Genomic DNA, 14,169 nt, shown 5'->3' with positions numbered 1-14,169 from the left:
CAAACCAAAAGTATCTATTCATCTCATTTACTAGGTTAACTAATTAAGAAAATTATTAACTTAATTCATTAAAAACTGTAAAGTACAAATGTTTCCACCAAGTCTAATATTTAAAATACTCAACTTTTGAGAATTTCAGGCAAGTGGGAGATTACATGTTAATACCTTCATTTACTATTGCTTGGCCAACAAATCATAATCAAATAAAAATGAGATACAAGCTCACAGCAGTAATTAGAGTACCTCCTCAATGGGTGCATAACTGAATTAGTTTCTCATTTGGACACTGAAGAACAGCAACATCATTTAAGCCACTCTTACAAGTGGTTTCCAAGTACAAGTCAGCAAAACTTCGTAACCTTTCCTGCAGACATTTTTGGGGTATTCAAAGTTACTGCTGGGGGTCCTTGCCACCAAAGATTCTTGAACAGAATAAGACCTCGCACGCAAGATGGAAAGCCTGTGGCCGCACCCTCCTCCCCCAACAGCAAATCCAACTTTATTGTTTGAGAGTCTCTACAAAAAGGCTCTGTTTAAACCTTCACCAAACTATTAGCAAATTTAAAAACCGTTTCTACCACAAAAGGCAATGCCATTTAATCAGCAATTTATTCAATGCGATAATACTGTTGAGTCGGTTTGCTGGGGGCTATATTAACTTGTGTGGCTCTACTCTCAGCTGACACTCCACACTTCTCAGTGATGGTATGGAAAACTTAATGACCTAGGATAGCCTGGGCCCTGACCAATCACAACCAGCACTGGCCAAGAACTAGCAGGTTGAAAATTCTGGAATGCTGGGCTCATCCATGCAGGCTCTACCCCATCTCTGGCTTCACAGTCCCAGTCCCTGGTCCCTACCCCTGGATGTGGACGTCCAGGTTTTGCTTTAACCCCTTTCGTCTTGGCCTGTGGCCTCTCCCTAGGTAAGTTCATCAACTCCTGGCTTTGGTCCCTACAGTACCCCCAGTAACTCCCTGCATCTCCAGCTGCTTATTGAAAATGTCTATCAAGGTGACCTACAGGACTTTTAAACTCAAAAGGTAAAATCACACTATTCCCCCCCAATTCTCTTCCTCGACTACACAAGCAGAACACACATGTGCACACACATACGCACACTCACCCCACCTAACAGGTCTATTTTTCTCAAAACACTCCTTTTTTACTTTTGACTTCTGTGGCACTGCCCTATTCAATACAGATCTCAGAGACTACCTACTTTCCAAGCTTTGGAAAAATCTATGAAACAAACCTTGAGATACATTCACTCAGTTCTGGAGACCTAGATACGTCTGTGGGTGGACATGACATTCACCTGGCCTTGCCTCTTTGATCACGGTACCACCGTCCCCAAGGCTGCTCTGCTAGCCCCCAACTCTCCCCTGAATCCCTGAAATGGGAAGGAACACTGGCTTCCCATTCAACAGCTCTTAAATGCAGTCAACATGAATAGCCAGGGGCTATTGATCTGTCAAAACTGCAGAAGAGTAGGATGCCAAATCTTTTTTTAAAACACCTGGTTCCAAACAATGGGTGCATAGGAACTTGGGGATGGCAGCCTTTGCTCCAGGTCCCAGGCACTTAGAGTCGTTACTTTGTCATGAGTAAATGTAGATACTGATACCCTACAGCCCCCAGGGGGAGAGGAACAGAAACATCTGAAAACTCAGGGTATATTTTCCCACTCAGTGGAGGTGATCAACAATGAAGTGCCAGCAGTACACGAAGCCCTAAGTTGCTATTCCTTATACACAGCTGCATTCAAGGTACTGTCAGGGAAGGCTGGTTGAGATCCCAGCTTCCTAGCAACAGGAAGGTGCTGTAGGGCCTGTGTACATTGTTTACTAGACTCCTTAGTTCCCTGAGATCTGATCAAACCCTAGAGACTGATTCATGTTAATCAGAGACATGGAAGTGGACAAAACCAAAAATTTACTCTAAATTCACAAGAGGGATACTGTGCCTTTTTTCAATGTCCAGAATATACATTTTCACTACCCTGAGAACCAACAGTCCTCTGAAACTACCTAGATATCAGAAGGTAAACAAAAAAACATTTGGGGGCACTAAACATTTCCCAGAGTGAATCCTTGGAATACTGAATCTAGAAGGTGCTTTCCGGGAAAAGACTGTTCTGTGGCCAAATGAAGTTGGCAAACATTCCATATTACGGTATCATCCTAAAAAGTCCCAAAGCACATTAAAATATTAAAGTCACTGAAAGGTCCTGTGGTGGAAAATGTGGTTCATGTTAGCATTTCTCTAATATTTTCACCTCTGTTATTCTTTAGTACCATTGTATGCTGTACACAACTTGGTTAACTCTTACCTAGACATTCACTGCCTGGGACATATCCCTGAGCACACAGCCTCTAGTAAGTCAGCTGTAGTACAGTGAAATGATTACTAGAACTGGACCCCAGTTCTGGCTTTCCTGCTTTGACCTCTGCAGGCCCGTTTCCTCACCTACCAAATGGAATTAATAGTATTGTTGTGAGCATGACTGAGATAGTATCTATAAAAGCATTTTATAAAGTGCTGTAAAAATATGATTATCTGAAGATAGACTTCTTGCTGATTAACTTTTCAAAATGCATTTACCAAAAGCTACTTCTGTTCATTCTTTCAATTCTCATTCCTTGAATGCTAGGCAGTAAGAGCTATGACCTGGCTTTTTATGTTAGGAAGTTCACAGACAGCAGGCAAGTGGGGCCCACTGGCAAACTGCTCATAAGTGATATACACACAGAGAATTCTGGGGGTGCTGAGGAGGTACCTTACCAGGGAAAGGAGGCAGGAGGGTAGGGGGAGAGATCAGGGAAACAATTAGGAATGCTGAAGGATCCTTAGGAAGGTTGGCTGTACAAGGTGGGTGGGACCTAAAACCCAAATGATATCATGTGGGGAGCTTGTGTAGATGGTCCAAATAAGGCTGATGCCCCATACTCCCACCCCCACCCCAGTGTTGCATGCTCTTGCACAGAGGAGACATGAGTTATCCATCTCCTCTAAGCAGAGGAAGAGGGTTTAGCTACTTAAGGAGTTGTTTTTGGAGAAGGAACTCCTCTTTGGAATGGGCTGTGGCATTTGAATCTGAAGAAAGGGAGGACTTTGAGTGGGGGTGCTAAGAGGGCTACAAGGAAGTTATCTCTAAACAAGCACATACCACAGCCCTAAAGGGAGTCAAGCTCCTCCTATGTGCCCCTGCATGGGGGTAAAGTGTGGGCTATTTTAGACCTTCCTCCACTTAAAAACCTGTGTGCAAGAAAATGTCCCCAGAAAAGGAGGTCCTCGTAGCAGGCTGGTCTTCTCTCATGTTCCCAGCCTCCAAGTGCTGAGAGCAGAGTCCCTAAGCCCCAAAGCTCCTGTCACCTACCAGCCTTCTCTAGTCCCACATGCACTGTCCCAGGCCCTTGCAGTCAGGGATCCCTGGTGCCCTCTGCGGAGGTGTAAGTATGGGGAATGTACTGGGGTTCTAGAGATATACTGAACCAAAGGCCAAAAGGAAAATGTCCACCTCCATGTACACTTATCAAAATATTTGCCCACATGTTAACTCTGTAAAAAGTTATTAAAAGCTCTACAGTAAAAAAACATGACTACATATAAAGCTATCATTGTCTAATCTACTGCATGCCATTGTCAACCCTCATAAACCCCCAGGCTGGGACCAAACTGGGGGTTTGGAAACTGTTCCCACTGCACAATGATTCAGGGTAATAATAACAACCCCTCTTTATTTAGGAAGGTGGTTTTTTCTTCATCGTGAACTTTTTACATTAAATTTTCTCTCTTAAAATACTGCATTAAAATACTTTTTATTTACTGAGTGCTGCCTCGCGTTTATTTTTGCTCAGTATTTACAAAGTTCTATGGATCAGAATGCTCTGATGTTTCCTTACTCAAACTGATGTTTCCTTTGCTCAGTATTTACAAACTCATGTTGATCAGAGTGCTCTGACAAGTTCCTAAGAAACAACAATGTGCATGAGACCCTCAGGCCTGCAAGAAAGTGCGGCTCCACTGTGTGCCAGGCTGGTGTGCGGCCTCTGCTGAATTAGGAAAGCCCAAAGGACTTGAGCTTTTTGAGAGGAGAGGTGCCTCTCAGGGCCCAGGGGACGGTCTTGCCCTGTATTTCTTGGCAACAAACAGCAGACCTTAAAGCTGAATTCTGCAAACCCTGCTGTTTCCCCGACCGTCGAGGGGCGCCCGGTGACCTGCGGGTGGACGCCGCGCTAGTGGAAGCCCAGGCCAAGGGTGGAGGCTGAGCCCAGAAGGGGACGAAGAGGCCTCAAAGTGGTAAAGTGGCCCCATCCCTTCCCGGCAGGATCCCGGGGCTCCTCCTCCGTCTGCTGCGCCACCATCAATCACCGCGACAGACCAAGCGCCCCCAGCCCGGGCTCAACACCCTGCTGCCGGGCTTCAGCCGGGGTTGGAAATTTCAGGCGGAGCGGCGTCTGCCCGGTGCACGGGCTTGGCTCACCTACAGTCTGCGCTGGGCACTCGGGCTGTGCAACCCTGGGCCCGGTCCGCGCTCACGGCGTGGAGCGCCCTTAACACACGTAGACGTCACGGCAGGTAGAACTTGACGAAACTCCTCACCATTGCCCCCACTCCCGCGCGCACGCACACGCACACCCGGCACCTGGAGCCCTGCGCCCGCACCCTTTGCTGCCTCGCACCCACCGGCGCAAAGGTCGGCAAAGGTTAACCCAGGAGCCTGCCTGGACCAGCTGCCCCCTGCCCGCGTCTCCTCCCCACGCCCCACACGCTCGCCTGCTCTCTCCCCAGGTCTCCTCGGGAGGGGTGGAGAGTGCGAGGTGCAGCACCCCGCGCCTGAAGCCCCGCAGAACTCGGGAGGTGACCCGGGATCTGGGTGCGGGCGCAGGGGGTGGGGTCTCCGCTGCCACCGCCCCTTACCTCGCGCAGGCCCTCCCCGCAGGTCTGGGAGGCGGGGGTGACCGGTGGCCCCGCGGACTGGCGTGGGGCTGGGTTTCCTGGCCGGGGAGGAGCGGGAGGAGGAGGGAAGGGAGGGGAGGGGAGGGAAGCTCTTTGTGTCTGCCTCGAGCCCTCCCTCCGGTCCTCCCCCCGCCGCCCTCCCGAGCTCGGGGAGGGCTGGAGGGGATATCGAGGAGGTGGGGAAGGCGCCTGCGCGACCCGGGGTCCCGGCACCCCCACCCCACTCCGTGCGCACCGCCCACCTCCGCCCCCCGGACGCGTATCCGGGGTGCTTACTGGTGACCAGCAGCCCAGGCTGCAGGGAAAGAAAGCGGGAACCGGGAAAGTTTAACCGGGAACAAACTTGGCTGGGGCGGCTCCCGACTCGCCTCGGCGCCGCCGCCCGGCTCTTCTGTACTCCCCCGGGACGAGGGTTTTGTTCTCGGAGATTCCTCCCGGGCTCCTCTCTCTCTACTCACTGCGGAGCGGGACCCCCGTGCCGTGGCGAGCCCGCCGCCCAGCTGCAGGCCTGGATCAGCCGCGCAGGCTGGGCCGCCGCAGTCCCAGAGGCCAGCGCGAGCTCGGCCCCTCGTCGCCGGCTCGGACGCTCTCTAGGGGTCCGGGCGGCTGCCGCTTCCCAGCCGCGGGGCGGTGCGCCGCATCCTTGCTGGGAAGCGGGCCGCCTGAGGCGGCTTCTGCGCGTGCAGGGCCTCCCAGCCCCGCCCGGCCGGTGGAGAGGAGGGACGTGCTTTGGCTCTAGGCTGGGAGACCTTTGTAACCCCTGGGGAGGGCGACACGGACCGGCAAGGAAGTAGGTTGCTGCGGACCATTCCCTGCCAGCAACCGGCAGTCTTCCGAGTCAGGCGGGTCCTTGAGGAGCCGCTGGGTTTTCCCGCTTCCCCCCCGGGGAACTTGGCTAACAATGAGAGTTATCGAAGTCGCCGGTGTCTCAAAAGGAGCCCCAGAGACACCTGTTTGAAACAGAAGCGGGTAAAGGAAGTGGGTGAGGACCCTATTTTTTTGTGTGTGCTTCAGAACAACGCCGAAGAGGAGACTGGGATTGCATTGGTGTTGGTTCTTGTGAATCCTGCCTTCTAAAAATCCCAAGATTTATTTATTATTTATAATCACCCTAGCTCCCCAGGAAAACATAATCCGCTGCACTTCTCTTTCTGTTCCAAGTCACCCATTAGGTACATAATTGAGCACTTGCTATGGGCCAGACGCTGCTCTGATATTTGGATACGCAGGAGAACAAAACAGGCCTTCCCTGCTGTGGAGGAGCTGATTCTGGGCCGCAGGGGCCGGAGATGAGGGTAAGCCTGGAACCTCAGTAAGTTATATCTGGGGTGTTAAAAGAGGTCAGCCACAGGGAAAAGTTGAGAAAGTGAAACAAGGAGTCTGGGAGCGCTGGCGTCTGCTGTAGGGAGTAGAATTAAGTAGGTGGGGTATCAATTCAGGCCTGGTGGAGAAGGTGGTATTTGAGCAAAACCTGGAGGAAGGGAAAGCCCGAGATAAGCATTAAGGGCAAAGGCTCTCAGGTGGGCTGTGGAAGCCCAGCGAGAATTTGAGCAGAGGATGGGGCTTCACCTGAGTTGTACTGTTCTCTATGGGTTCATTCACTCCTTTATTGAGCACATAACTCTTGATTAATTATTTACTGAGTGGCAGGCACTGTGGATATAGGATAAAACAGGTAAAATCTTTCTCTCGGGGTGCTTGCCATCTAATGGGGGAAAACAGACAATAAATACGTAAATATGAAGATATATTTATGCCAGAGTAATGTGAGAGCAGCCTGAGGACTTACATTATTTGGGTGATCAGAGAAGACCCACCTGAGTAGGCTACATTCAAGCTGAAACTGATGACAAGAGAGACCCAGTTAAGTCAATTTCTAGGAAAGAAAATTCCAGTCTAAGCAGAAAGAACAGCCAGAGCCAATGCCCTAAGGTGGGCTTCAAGGGGCAGGGAGAAAGCCACGGGTACTGAAGCTAGGGGCTTAGGGACTGTTAAGGAGGGTTGCAAAGGGAAAGGCTCAATCTGATTTCCATTTTTAAATGACCACAAAGGCATCTGTGGGGAGAAGGGATTGTAGGAGGAGTTAGCAGTGAATGGGAGGAGACACGTGGGGTAGCTTTGCAGTCACCAGGCCAGGGGGCGTGGGGGACATGAAGATGGTGGCTAAAGCCAGGTAGGTGGATGGATTCAAGAGGTTCACTAGGGGAGGGGTTTGGAACCTACCACTCCAACATATGTCTATTTGGCAGATTGATTAAATATTAGCTTAAGGCACTTGAAAGAAAACAGGTACAGGAAAGATACTCTGATTCCCCTTTTCTTCCTGAAAGCAGAAGATAAAATTCCCACATAGAAGCTGCCTTCACTATACTGGGAGGAAAACAACAGTGGAGCCGAGGCCAAGTAGAATCTGTGGAAATAACCTCTCTTCCTTTTGACTCCCTATATGTTAGTTACTTTTTCACAATTACTGGTCTTAATTCAAACTTGTATAGGAGCACTTTGGCCTAACTGCTTTCCGTCTTCATTTTCCTGTGAAGGCTTCTATGTACATGTAAAAGTGAAATCTGTATGCTTTTCTCCTGTTGGTCTGTCTTCTACTTAATTCTTGGCCCCATCAGAGACTCTTAAGCGTAGAGGGAAAGTTTGCCTCCCCTCTCTATGAAGGTAGGACCAACTGGATGTACACTGTAGATAGCCCTCCTGTACTACATTTGGATAAAATCTAGGTTACACTTTCCTCTCATTTAGCCACCAGAAATTTACTAAATGTAGAGGGTGACTTAAAATATTAAACGTTTGTTTACATTAACTGAAGAAACACTGTCTTCAGACTGTAGAGGTATAATGAAACACAAACAATTGTGTGTGGGTGGGTGTGTGCGTATGTTGCACGTGTGTGTTTATATCCCAAACCTTTCCCATATCTGAGGATGAGTCCTCAGGGCACACTGGGGAAGAACAGGAGCCCCTGTGGATACCAGACAGTGCTGAGGTTTCCAGGTGAAGCACCTCGGTAAATAGTCATATCATTTACCGAGCCAGGAGCAGTTTTGAAGGGATGCAAAATAAAGACTCCTGGTTATCTTTCATTTATTTTAAAACTGCCAACCTGACTACCTAAATAACAAGTCCATGGCTCTGCACATGCCTAATATGGAATTTACCACGCTTTCCTCTTCCTTGCTCACATCCCATGACTACCCTCCTATTCCTTCTGGTGCTCTGAACTTCAGGACAGAAATTTGTATTACTAAGTCATTATTTTTATGCTATATGACTCATCTTAATAGAATTAATTTTATATCTATTTTGATTTCAACTCTATTTATAGCAATATTTAGATTTAATTCTATACTTAAACTCCACTCACCTGTCTTTCATGTCACGTTTTTACCAGTCTTAATGATTTATATTTTCATCAGCTAGAAATATAGATTAAAATATTATAACTCAGCTAGAATATAATCTACCATATTTTTTTTCAAGGACATAAGGTGTACAAGTTTGCTGAGCATATGTGTATCTGAGAAAATATGATGTCTTTACACACAAATGTGCATGGAATCATTGCTTTCTGTTGTAGGTTATCTGCAAAGAATCTGGCCCCTGTCAGATTCTCCCATCCTACTATGTACATACAACTCTTCTCATCGAGATGTCGGTCCATTTCCTCTTTCCTTGAGTCTGGCCTCACTCTCTGACCTGTTTGGACCAGTAGAACATGGAAAAGGTGATACCCTGTGGCTCTTGCCTTGTGCTAGGACCTTACAGGCTTGGCAGCCCCCATTTTTGCCTTCTTGAGATTCAGAGCCATGTAATCTTGCCGTAGGCTACTGAATGATGGGACACCATGTGGAGAGCGTCCAGGGTGGTGTGCACTGTTCCTACCACTCCAGCTGAGGTGACAGACGTGTGAGGAAGGTCCTCTTGGCTGATCCATCCTAACGGAGCTCCTGGCTTACTGCAGCTGTGTGAGTGACCCCGCCTGACACCACATGGAGCTGAACCACCAGTTAAGCCCAGTCGACCTACATAATGATGGAAAAGGAGTAGTTGTTTTAAGTCACTGTGTCTTGGGGTAATTTGATACACAATATTAACTAGCACTAAATAATTAACTGATATCCTTTCTCTTCAAACCTCTATAGCCATTGCTTCATTACTTTCTAAAATTTAATCTTAGAAGTGTAGGTTTTTTCTTCATTACTGTAGGTGCTGCCTTTTATTTTTTTTTAAGAATTTTCCTCATCTTTCTAATTGAAGCATTTTTCCAGGATGTATGGGAGTACCATTGTCCTTTAATTGATTTGGTATACCTCACAGTTAAAAACATTTTGATCCCTTTTAATGATTTCTTTTGCAGCTTTTTAAAAGTTTCTTTAGTGTGATCTTTGATTATCACCTGTTCTAATTGTTCTGATTTCTTTGTCTCGATATGAGTCAGCATACTACACAACCTGTGCACCAGATCTGGCTCACAAGATGATTTTTTTATTTGATTTTGTTTTTTTATTAAGGCATTATTGATATACACTCTTATGAAGGTTTCACATGAAAAACAATGAACAATGTGGTCACTACATTCACCCATATTATCGAGTTCCCCACCACCACTCCATTGCAGTCACTGTCCATCAGTGTAGTAAGATGCCACAGAGTCACTACTTGTCTTCTCTGTACTACACTGTCTTTCCCATGATCCCCTCTACACCATGAGTACTAATCATAATGCCCCTCAATCCTCTTCTCCCTCCCTCCTCACCTGTCCTCCTCCACCCCTCCCCTTTGGTATCTGCTAGTCCCTTGGAGTTTGTGAGTCTGCTACCAGCTGATTTTTTTAGATAAAGCTTTATTGGAACCCAGCTATAACCATTCATTTACATATTTTCTATGGCTGCTTTCTTGCATTAACAGCAAAGTTTAGTAGCTGCAACAGGGACACTCTATATTAAGCATGTCTTTTTATTCTGAAGCTTTGATATTCTGGGGCATTGCTGGTACTGGAAGGGGCTGCTCTTCCCAGGATTAGCTAATTCCTGAAGACAGCAAGCAATTCACCCTCTGAGCATGCCTTTCATATGCAAACTCACCAATCCAAAACCGGTACCCCAACTACATCCTTACTCAGGCCTCATCCCTGGGCCACTAAGACCCACCCTTCTCCGGCACCAAAGGCCAGGAACTAGGCAACTAGGCACAGTCCCTGTGCCCCAGAGCCTGTGGAAATCGTTCAAAATATAATTTAATGAAATTATTCGAAGCCTGCTTACTCTGCTCACCCATGCCTGCCTGCAAAAACCACAATCAAGGCTCTTGCCCATGTCTTCCTCTGGCTGTCTCTGCCTCTTGCCTGACCCTGTGCCCCTTCCCCCCACGGTGCAGTGTGCCCCTTCTTAGAAACTGTGAGGGACAAGCTATCTTTTCAATGGCAGTTCTCTCCTGATCTGCTGGCTTCAGCCAACCTGATTAATGATAAAACCTACATTCAAAAATATCACCTATTTCACAAAGCCCAAAATATACTAGCTAGACCATAATGAAAAAGTCTGCTGACTTCTCCTCCAGGCCACCTGTAATTCCTGGATAGGATCACTCTTGTCCGAATTACTTGTCTCCTCTCCCACTGTTTGCTTTCTACCTGCTCCAATCTGTCCCCGACATTAGGCTAAAATGGCTTTTGTCAAAGTCACTATTGCTCAGGATGTCTCCAGTTCCATGGCCCCCTCCCTCTCATCCTTTTATTCCACACAACTGACTTCTTCCTTATACTGAAACCCCATTTTCTCTTGGCTTCCATGCCTACACAGTGCTTTCTGGATCTGCTCTGCCTCCTGGGAAGCCCCTCTTCACTCTCATTTGCTGCCTCCTCCTGTGTCACCAGAATCTCCTCTCTTCCCTCCCCTCCCCCACCCTCAGCTCCATACTATTCACTGTCTCTGGGTAATTATTTTCTTCCCCTGGTTCTAAACACTGTATCTATGCCAACTGTTAGAAAGACGGGCCCAACATGATGTCACTTCTGCTGGGCCAAGTCACCAAACCAGGCTTCATACCTAACATCTCCCCCAAATGCAGGCAGTCAGGGATTCTATGGTCAGCATAGATAAGATGCTAGCATGTACACCCTCTCCATCCCCAAAGGAAGCCCTTCCACCTAGGGAGACTCTTACCTTTGCGTCCTCTCACACACATAGGCAGCATTGGCATGTGCGCAGCATGATCCTTCAGGACAGTAACTAGATGTGCCCATGCCACACTGCTCGATGAACTGATAGACGTAGCCTCTTTGCTGAACATATCCCTGCTGTAGAGAAAGTATTTAAGATGTCTCCAGGAGAAGGCACTCTAGAGCAGTTTACCTTGGGCCAAGGTTCTTAAATTCTTTCTTAAATATAATAGTTGTATTGATTTCAGGTGACACAGTGACCACATGTCTGTAACCCCAGCCCTGACCTCGCCCCAATCCCTAAATTTGGTACTCCACTACCATCTTCATCTTCCACTCTGGCGAGGAAGCAACTCAGTGCTAGCACATCAAAGTTAGAACTGATTTGCTCTCCCAAAACTTCCTTATCTCTGTGTTATTCTCAGTTTCCAGCCTTTTTTTCTTTCATCTCCATTACAAACACACCTATGACATCTGCCTGCTGTCCCCACGAAATGGAATCTGCCTCTGTCCTCGTCCTCCCCACATCCGTACCCAGCCTAGGCCAAGCCACCCTCATGTCCCAGATGCCAGAGCCCCTCTCGGGGCATCCTGCACCTGCTCCTGCCCCCTACTGGTGATTCCACAGGCAGTGGGCAGAACGAGGGGCTTAGAAGAGAAAGTAGATCCCATCACTTTCCTGTTCACCCTCTGGCTTCTCATTGTTCTTGGAAGAAACACAGCCTTCCTGGTGGCTCACAGCATCCTCACTTGCCATTCCTCTTTAACCCTATCTCCTGCTGCTCCCCACAGCCCCTGGCTGTCAGCCCTCCCTGTGTTCCTTGAACAGCTGGGCTGGTGCTGCTTCGGCTCCTTTGGGCTGCCTGTTTTCTGTGGCCCTTTGCATTTTTGCACCCCTAGCATAGAGCACGCATTTGAAGACTATATGCCTGAAGATTCTTTTATTATATCCTCACAGTTCAATGGCAGTTTGGCTAATTATAAAGTTCTGGGTTCAGAGTTGTAGTTACTAATACTTCAAAAATATGATTCCATCATCTTCTCAGGCATAGCTGTGCTATCAAGAAGCCTAAGCTCAATTTAATTCTTGCTCCATTGTAGGTGATCTGCTTTGGTAATCTGGAAGCTGAAGATCAATAGCTTCCTGTGTAGTGATTTTAAATTCTTCTGTGTTGTGTTCTGAGTCTTTCCTTATCCATAGTGAGAACTGTGCCCCATTCATTGGTAGAATTTCATGTTTTTAAATTCTACAGAATTTAAGGACCTTATTTCAAATCCTCCTTCCTCTCCTTTTGGATCTCCTGTAACCTGGGTCTGCATGCTTACTTCTGTCTCCCGTGCCTCCTGACTTCTCCCTCTCCATCTCCAGTCTCCCAGCTGCCTTCTGGGAGGGGTCCTGGATCACATCTTCCCTCTCATTGTTCTTCTGCTGTTCTTTGTTCCACCTATCATTTTCTATACTAAAATATTCTCATTTTCGTACCTGATACTTCCACTTGCCTGCCTCTTGTGTGATCTCTGATTCCTGTTTCCTATAGCTAATTTCTCCCCCATCTTCCTAACATCTCTGTCAGGCTTATTTAAGTTTCAGCGTGTCCATCAGGCTGCTCCCCTTGGCAGTGTGCACTGCTACATTTGCTGCCCTGTTGGCAGTGGTGCTCCTCAGGCATATAGCGTTTGGGCCTGACAGCTCACCATATTCTGAGGCTACTGACTATCCAGTTGGTATGTGTACTGGGGAGGGGTCAGAGGTCAGCTCCAGTCCAGCCTCATGAGCTTAAGGACATCTATACTGGTTTTCTATTGCTGCATAAGAAATCATCACAAATGCAGCCACTTAAAACCGCACACGTTTACCATTTCACAGTTTCCATGGGTCAAGGGTCTGGGCACAGCTTAGCTGGGTTCTCTGCCCAGCATCTCACTGGCTTTGGTAGGGGTGCTGACCGGGGCTGAGGCCACAGCCCACACCTCTGAACTCTCATCCAGGTCTCTGCTGAGCTCCTGTGGTCGTTGGCCCAGATCACTTCCTTGCAGCTGTGTGGCTGAAGGCTCAGAGCTGGGGAGATGAATTGAGACCAACCAGATGAGAAAAAGCAAAAGCCATTTATTCAGAGCTCGCTAGAGCAAGGTTGCTGGCCACCAGTATTTGCGTTTGGCAGAGACTCAAAGGCAGGCCAGAGGAGTGGGAAAGATCTAGAGTAGAAAATGGGAAGGTTCAGTTCCGGTATGCCTGGCGGGAGGCTGCTGGCCTGGGGAAACTGGAGGCAGGCTAACAAGCAGGCAGCATCCCTGGCGACTGGCTGGGTGGGCATATTGGGCTGGTTGGTCCCAAGTTGGAAACAGGGACACAATTAGGAAGCTGTCAGTTATTCATCAAGTTCTTGTCATTTTGGACCAATGATAACAGGGGTTATTGTTTGGCTTCCTGGACCAGTTGCTGGGTTCTGGTCTGAGTTCCTGCTATCTGCCTTAGCAGCAGCCGCTGGCTTCCTCGGCTGATTGCTGTATGAGTGGGCTGGTTTCCTGGGCTGGTTTCTGAAGGCTTGGGTCTGAGTTCCATGTCTACATATGACCTGTCCATTTTCCATGTGTAAACTGAGTCAGCAGCTGGAGGTCTGCAGATTCCAGCATGCGGCCTCTCCACAGGCCCTTCATGCCATGGCAGTTTGCTTCTTCGGGGCCAGCAGGGAGTCTCTCTCACTATAATGTGCCTTAGAAGATGAAGTTTGTTACACCATGTCAGTATTTTCAATCACAGGCATGAATGCATGACTTCACCATGTGCTCTTGGCTAGAAGCGACTAACAGGTCCACCCAAGCTGAAGAGGTAGAGATAATAGGAAATAACTCCATGGAGGTGGTGGGGCAGCTTACCTCCCATGTAGGATTCTGCCTAGCACAGCTGGGGAGAGGCTGAGCCCCACGAGCAATGCCCCGGGCCTGAGGAGAGCTGCTGGACTCTGCCATCCACAGGCTTCCACTAGACAACATCCCCACTCAGGGCTTCATTAAACTCACAGAAGGAGCAACACTGG

At 48.1% G+C, this 14,169-nt stretch overlaps 1 protein-coding gene and 1 long non-coding RNA gene across 11 annotated transcripts in view; one reads left to right on the top strand and one right to left on the bottom strand.

Annotated features, from left to right (window-relative positions):
• RIN2 (Ras and Rab interactor 2) overlaps positions 1-5,532 on the bottom strand; it is a 239,696-nt gene extending 234,164 nt beyond the window's left edge. For 5 of the 8 annotated variants that reach the window (XM_073236971.1, XM_073236970.1, XM_037022389.2 and 2 more), the window contains exon 1: positions 4,924-5,034. The gene's annotated coding sequence lies outside the window, so the exon portion shown is untranslated. Of the gene's footprint in view, positions 1-4,923; positions 5,035-5,238 lie in introns of those variants that run through there. The other 3 variants (XM_037022390.2, XM_073236968.1, XM_037022388.2) reach the window with 3 other exon arrangements.
• Positions 161-14,169, top strand: part of LOC108400785 (uncharacterized) — a 29,843-nt gene continuing 15,834 nt past the window's right edge. Inside the window, exons 1-4 of one of the 3 annotated variants that reach the window (XR_012131545.1) lie at positions 161-4,581; positions 6,124-6,257; positions 8,549-8,695; positions 8,795-8,936. This is a non-coding gene — a long non-coding RNA (uncharacterized lncRNA). Of the gene's footprint in view, positions 4,582-5,805; positions 5,945-6,123; positions 6,258-8,548; positions 8,696-8,794; positions 9,044-14,169 lie in introns of those variants that run through there. The other 2 variants (XR_012131543.1, XR_012131544.1) reach the window with 2 other exon arrangements.

The sequence above is a fragment of the Manis javanica genome, chromosome 5 (assembly GCF_040802235.1).
Source record: "Manis javanica isolate MJ-LG chromosome 5, MJ_LKY, whole genome shotgun sequence".
NCBI lineage: Eukaryota > Metazoa > Chordata > Mammalia > Pholidota > Manidae > Manis > Manis javanica.
Note: the sequence above shows the minus strand (reverse complement) of the source record. Positions and strands in the feature narration are given on the sequence as shown.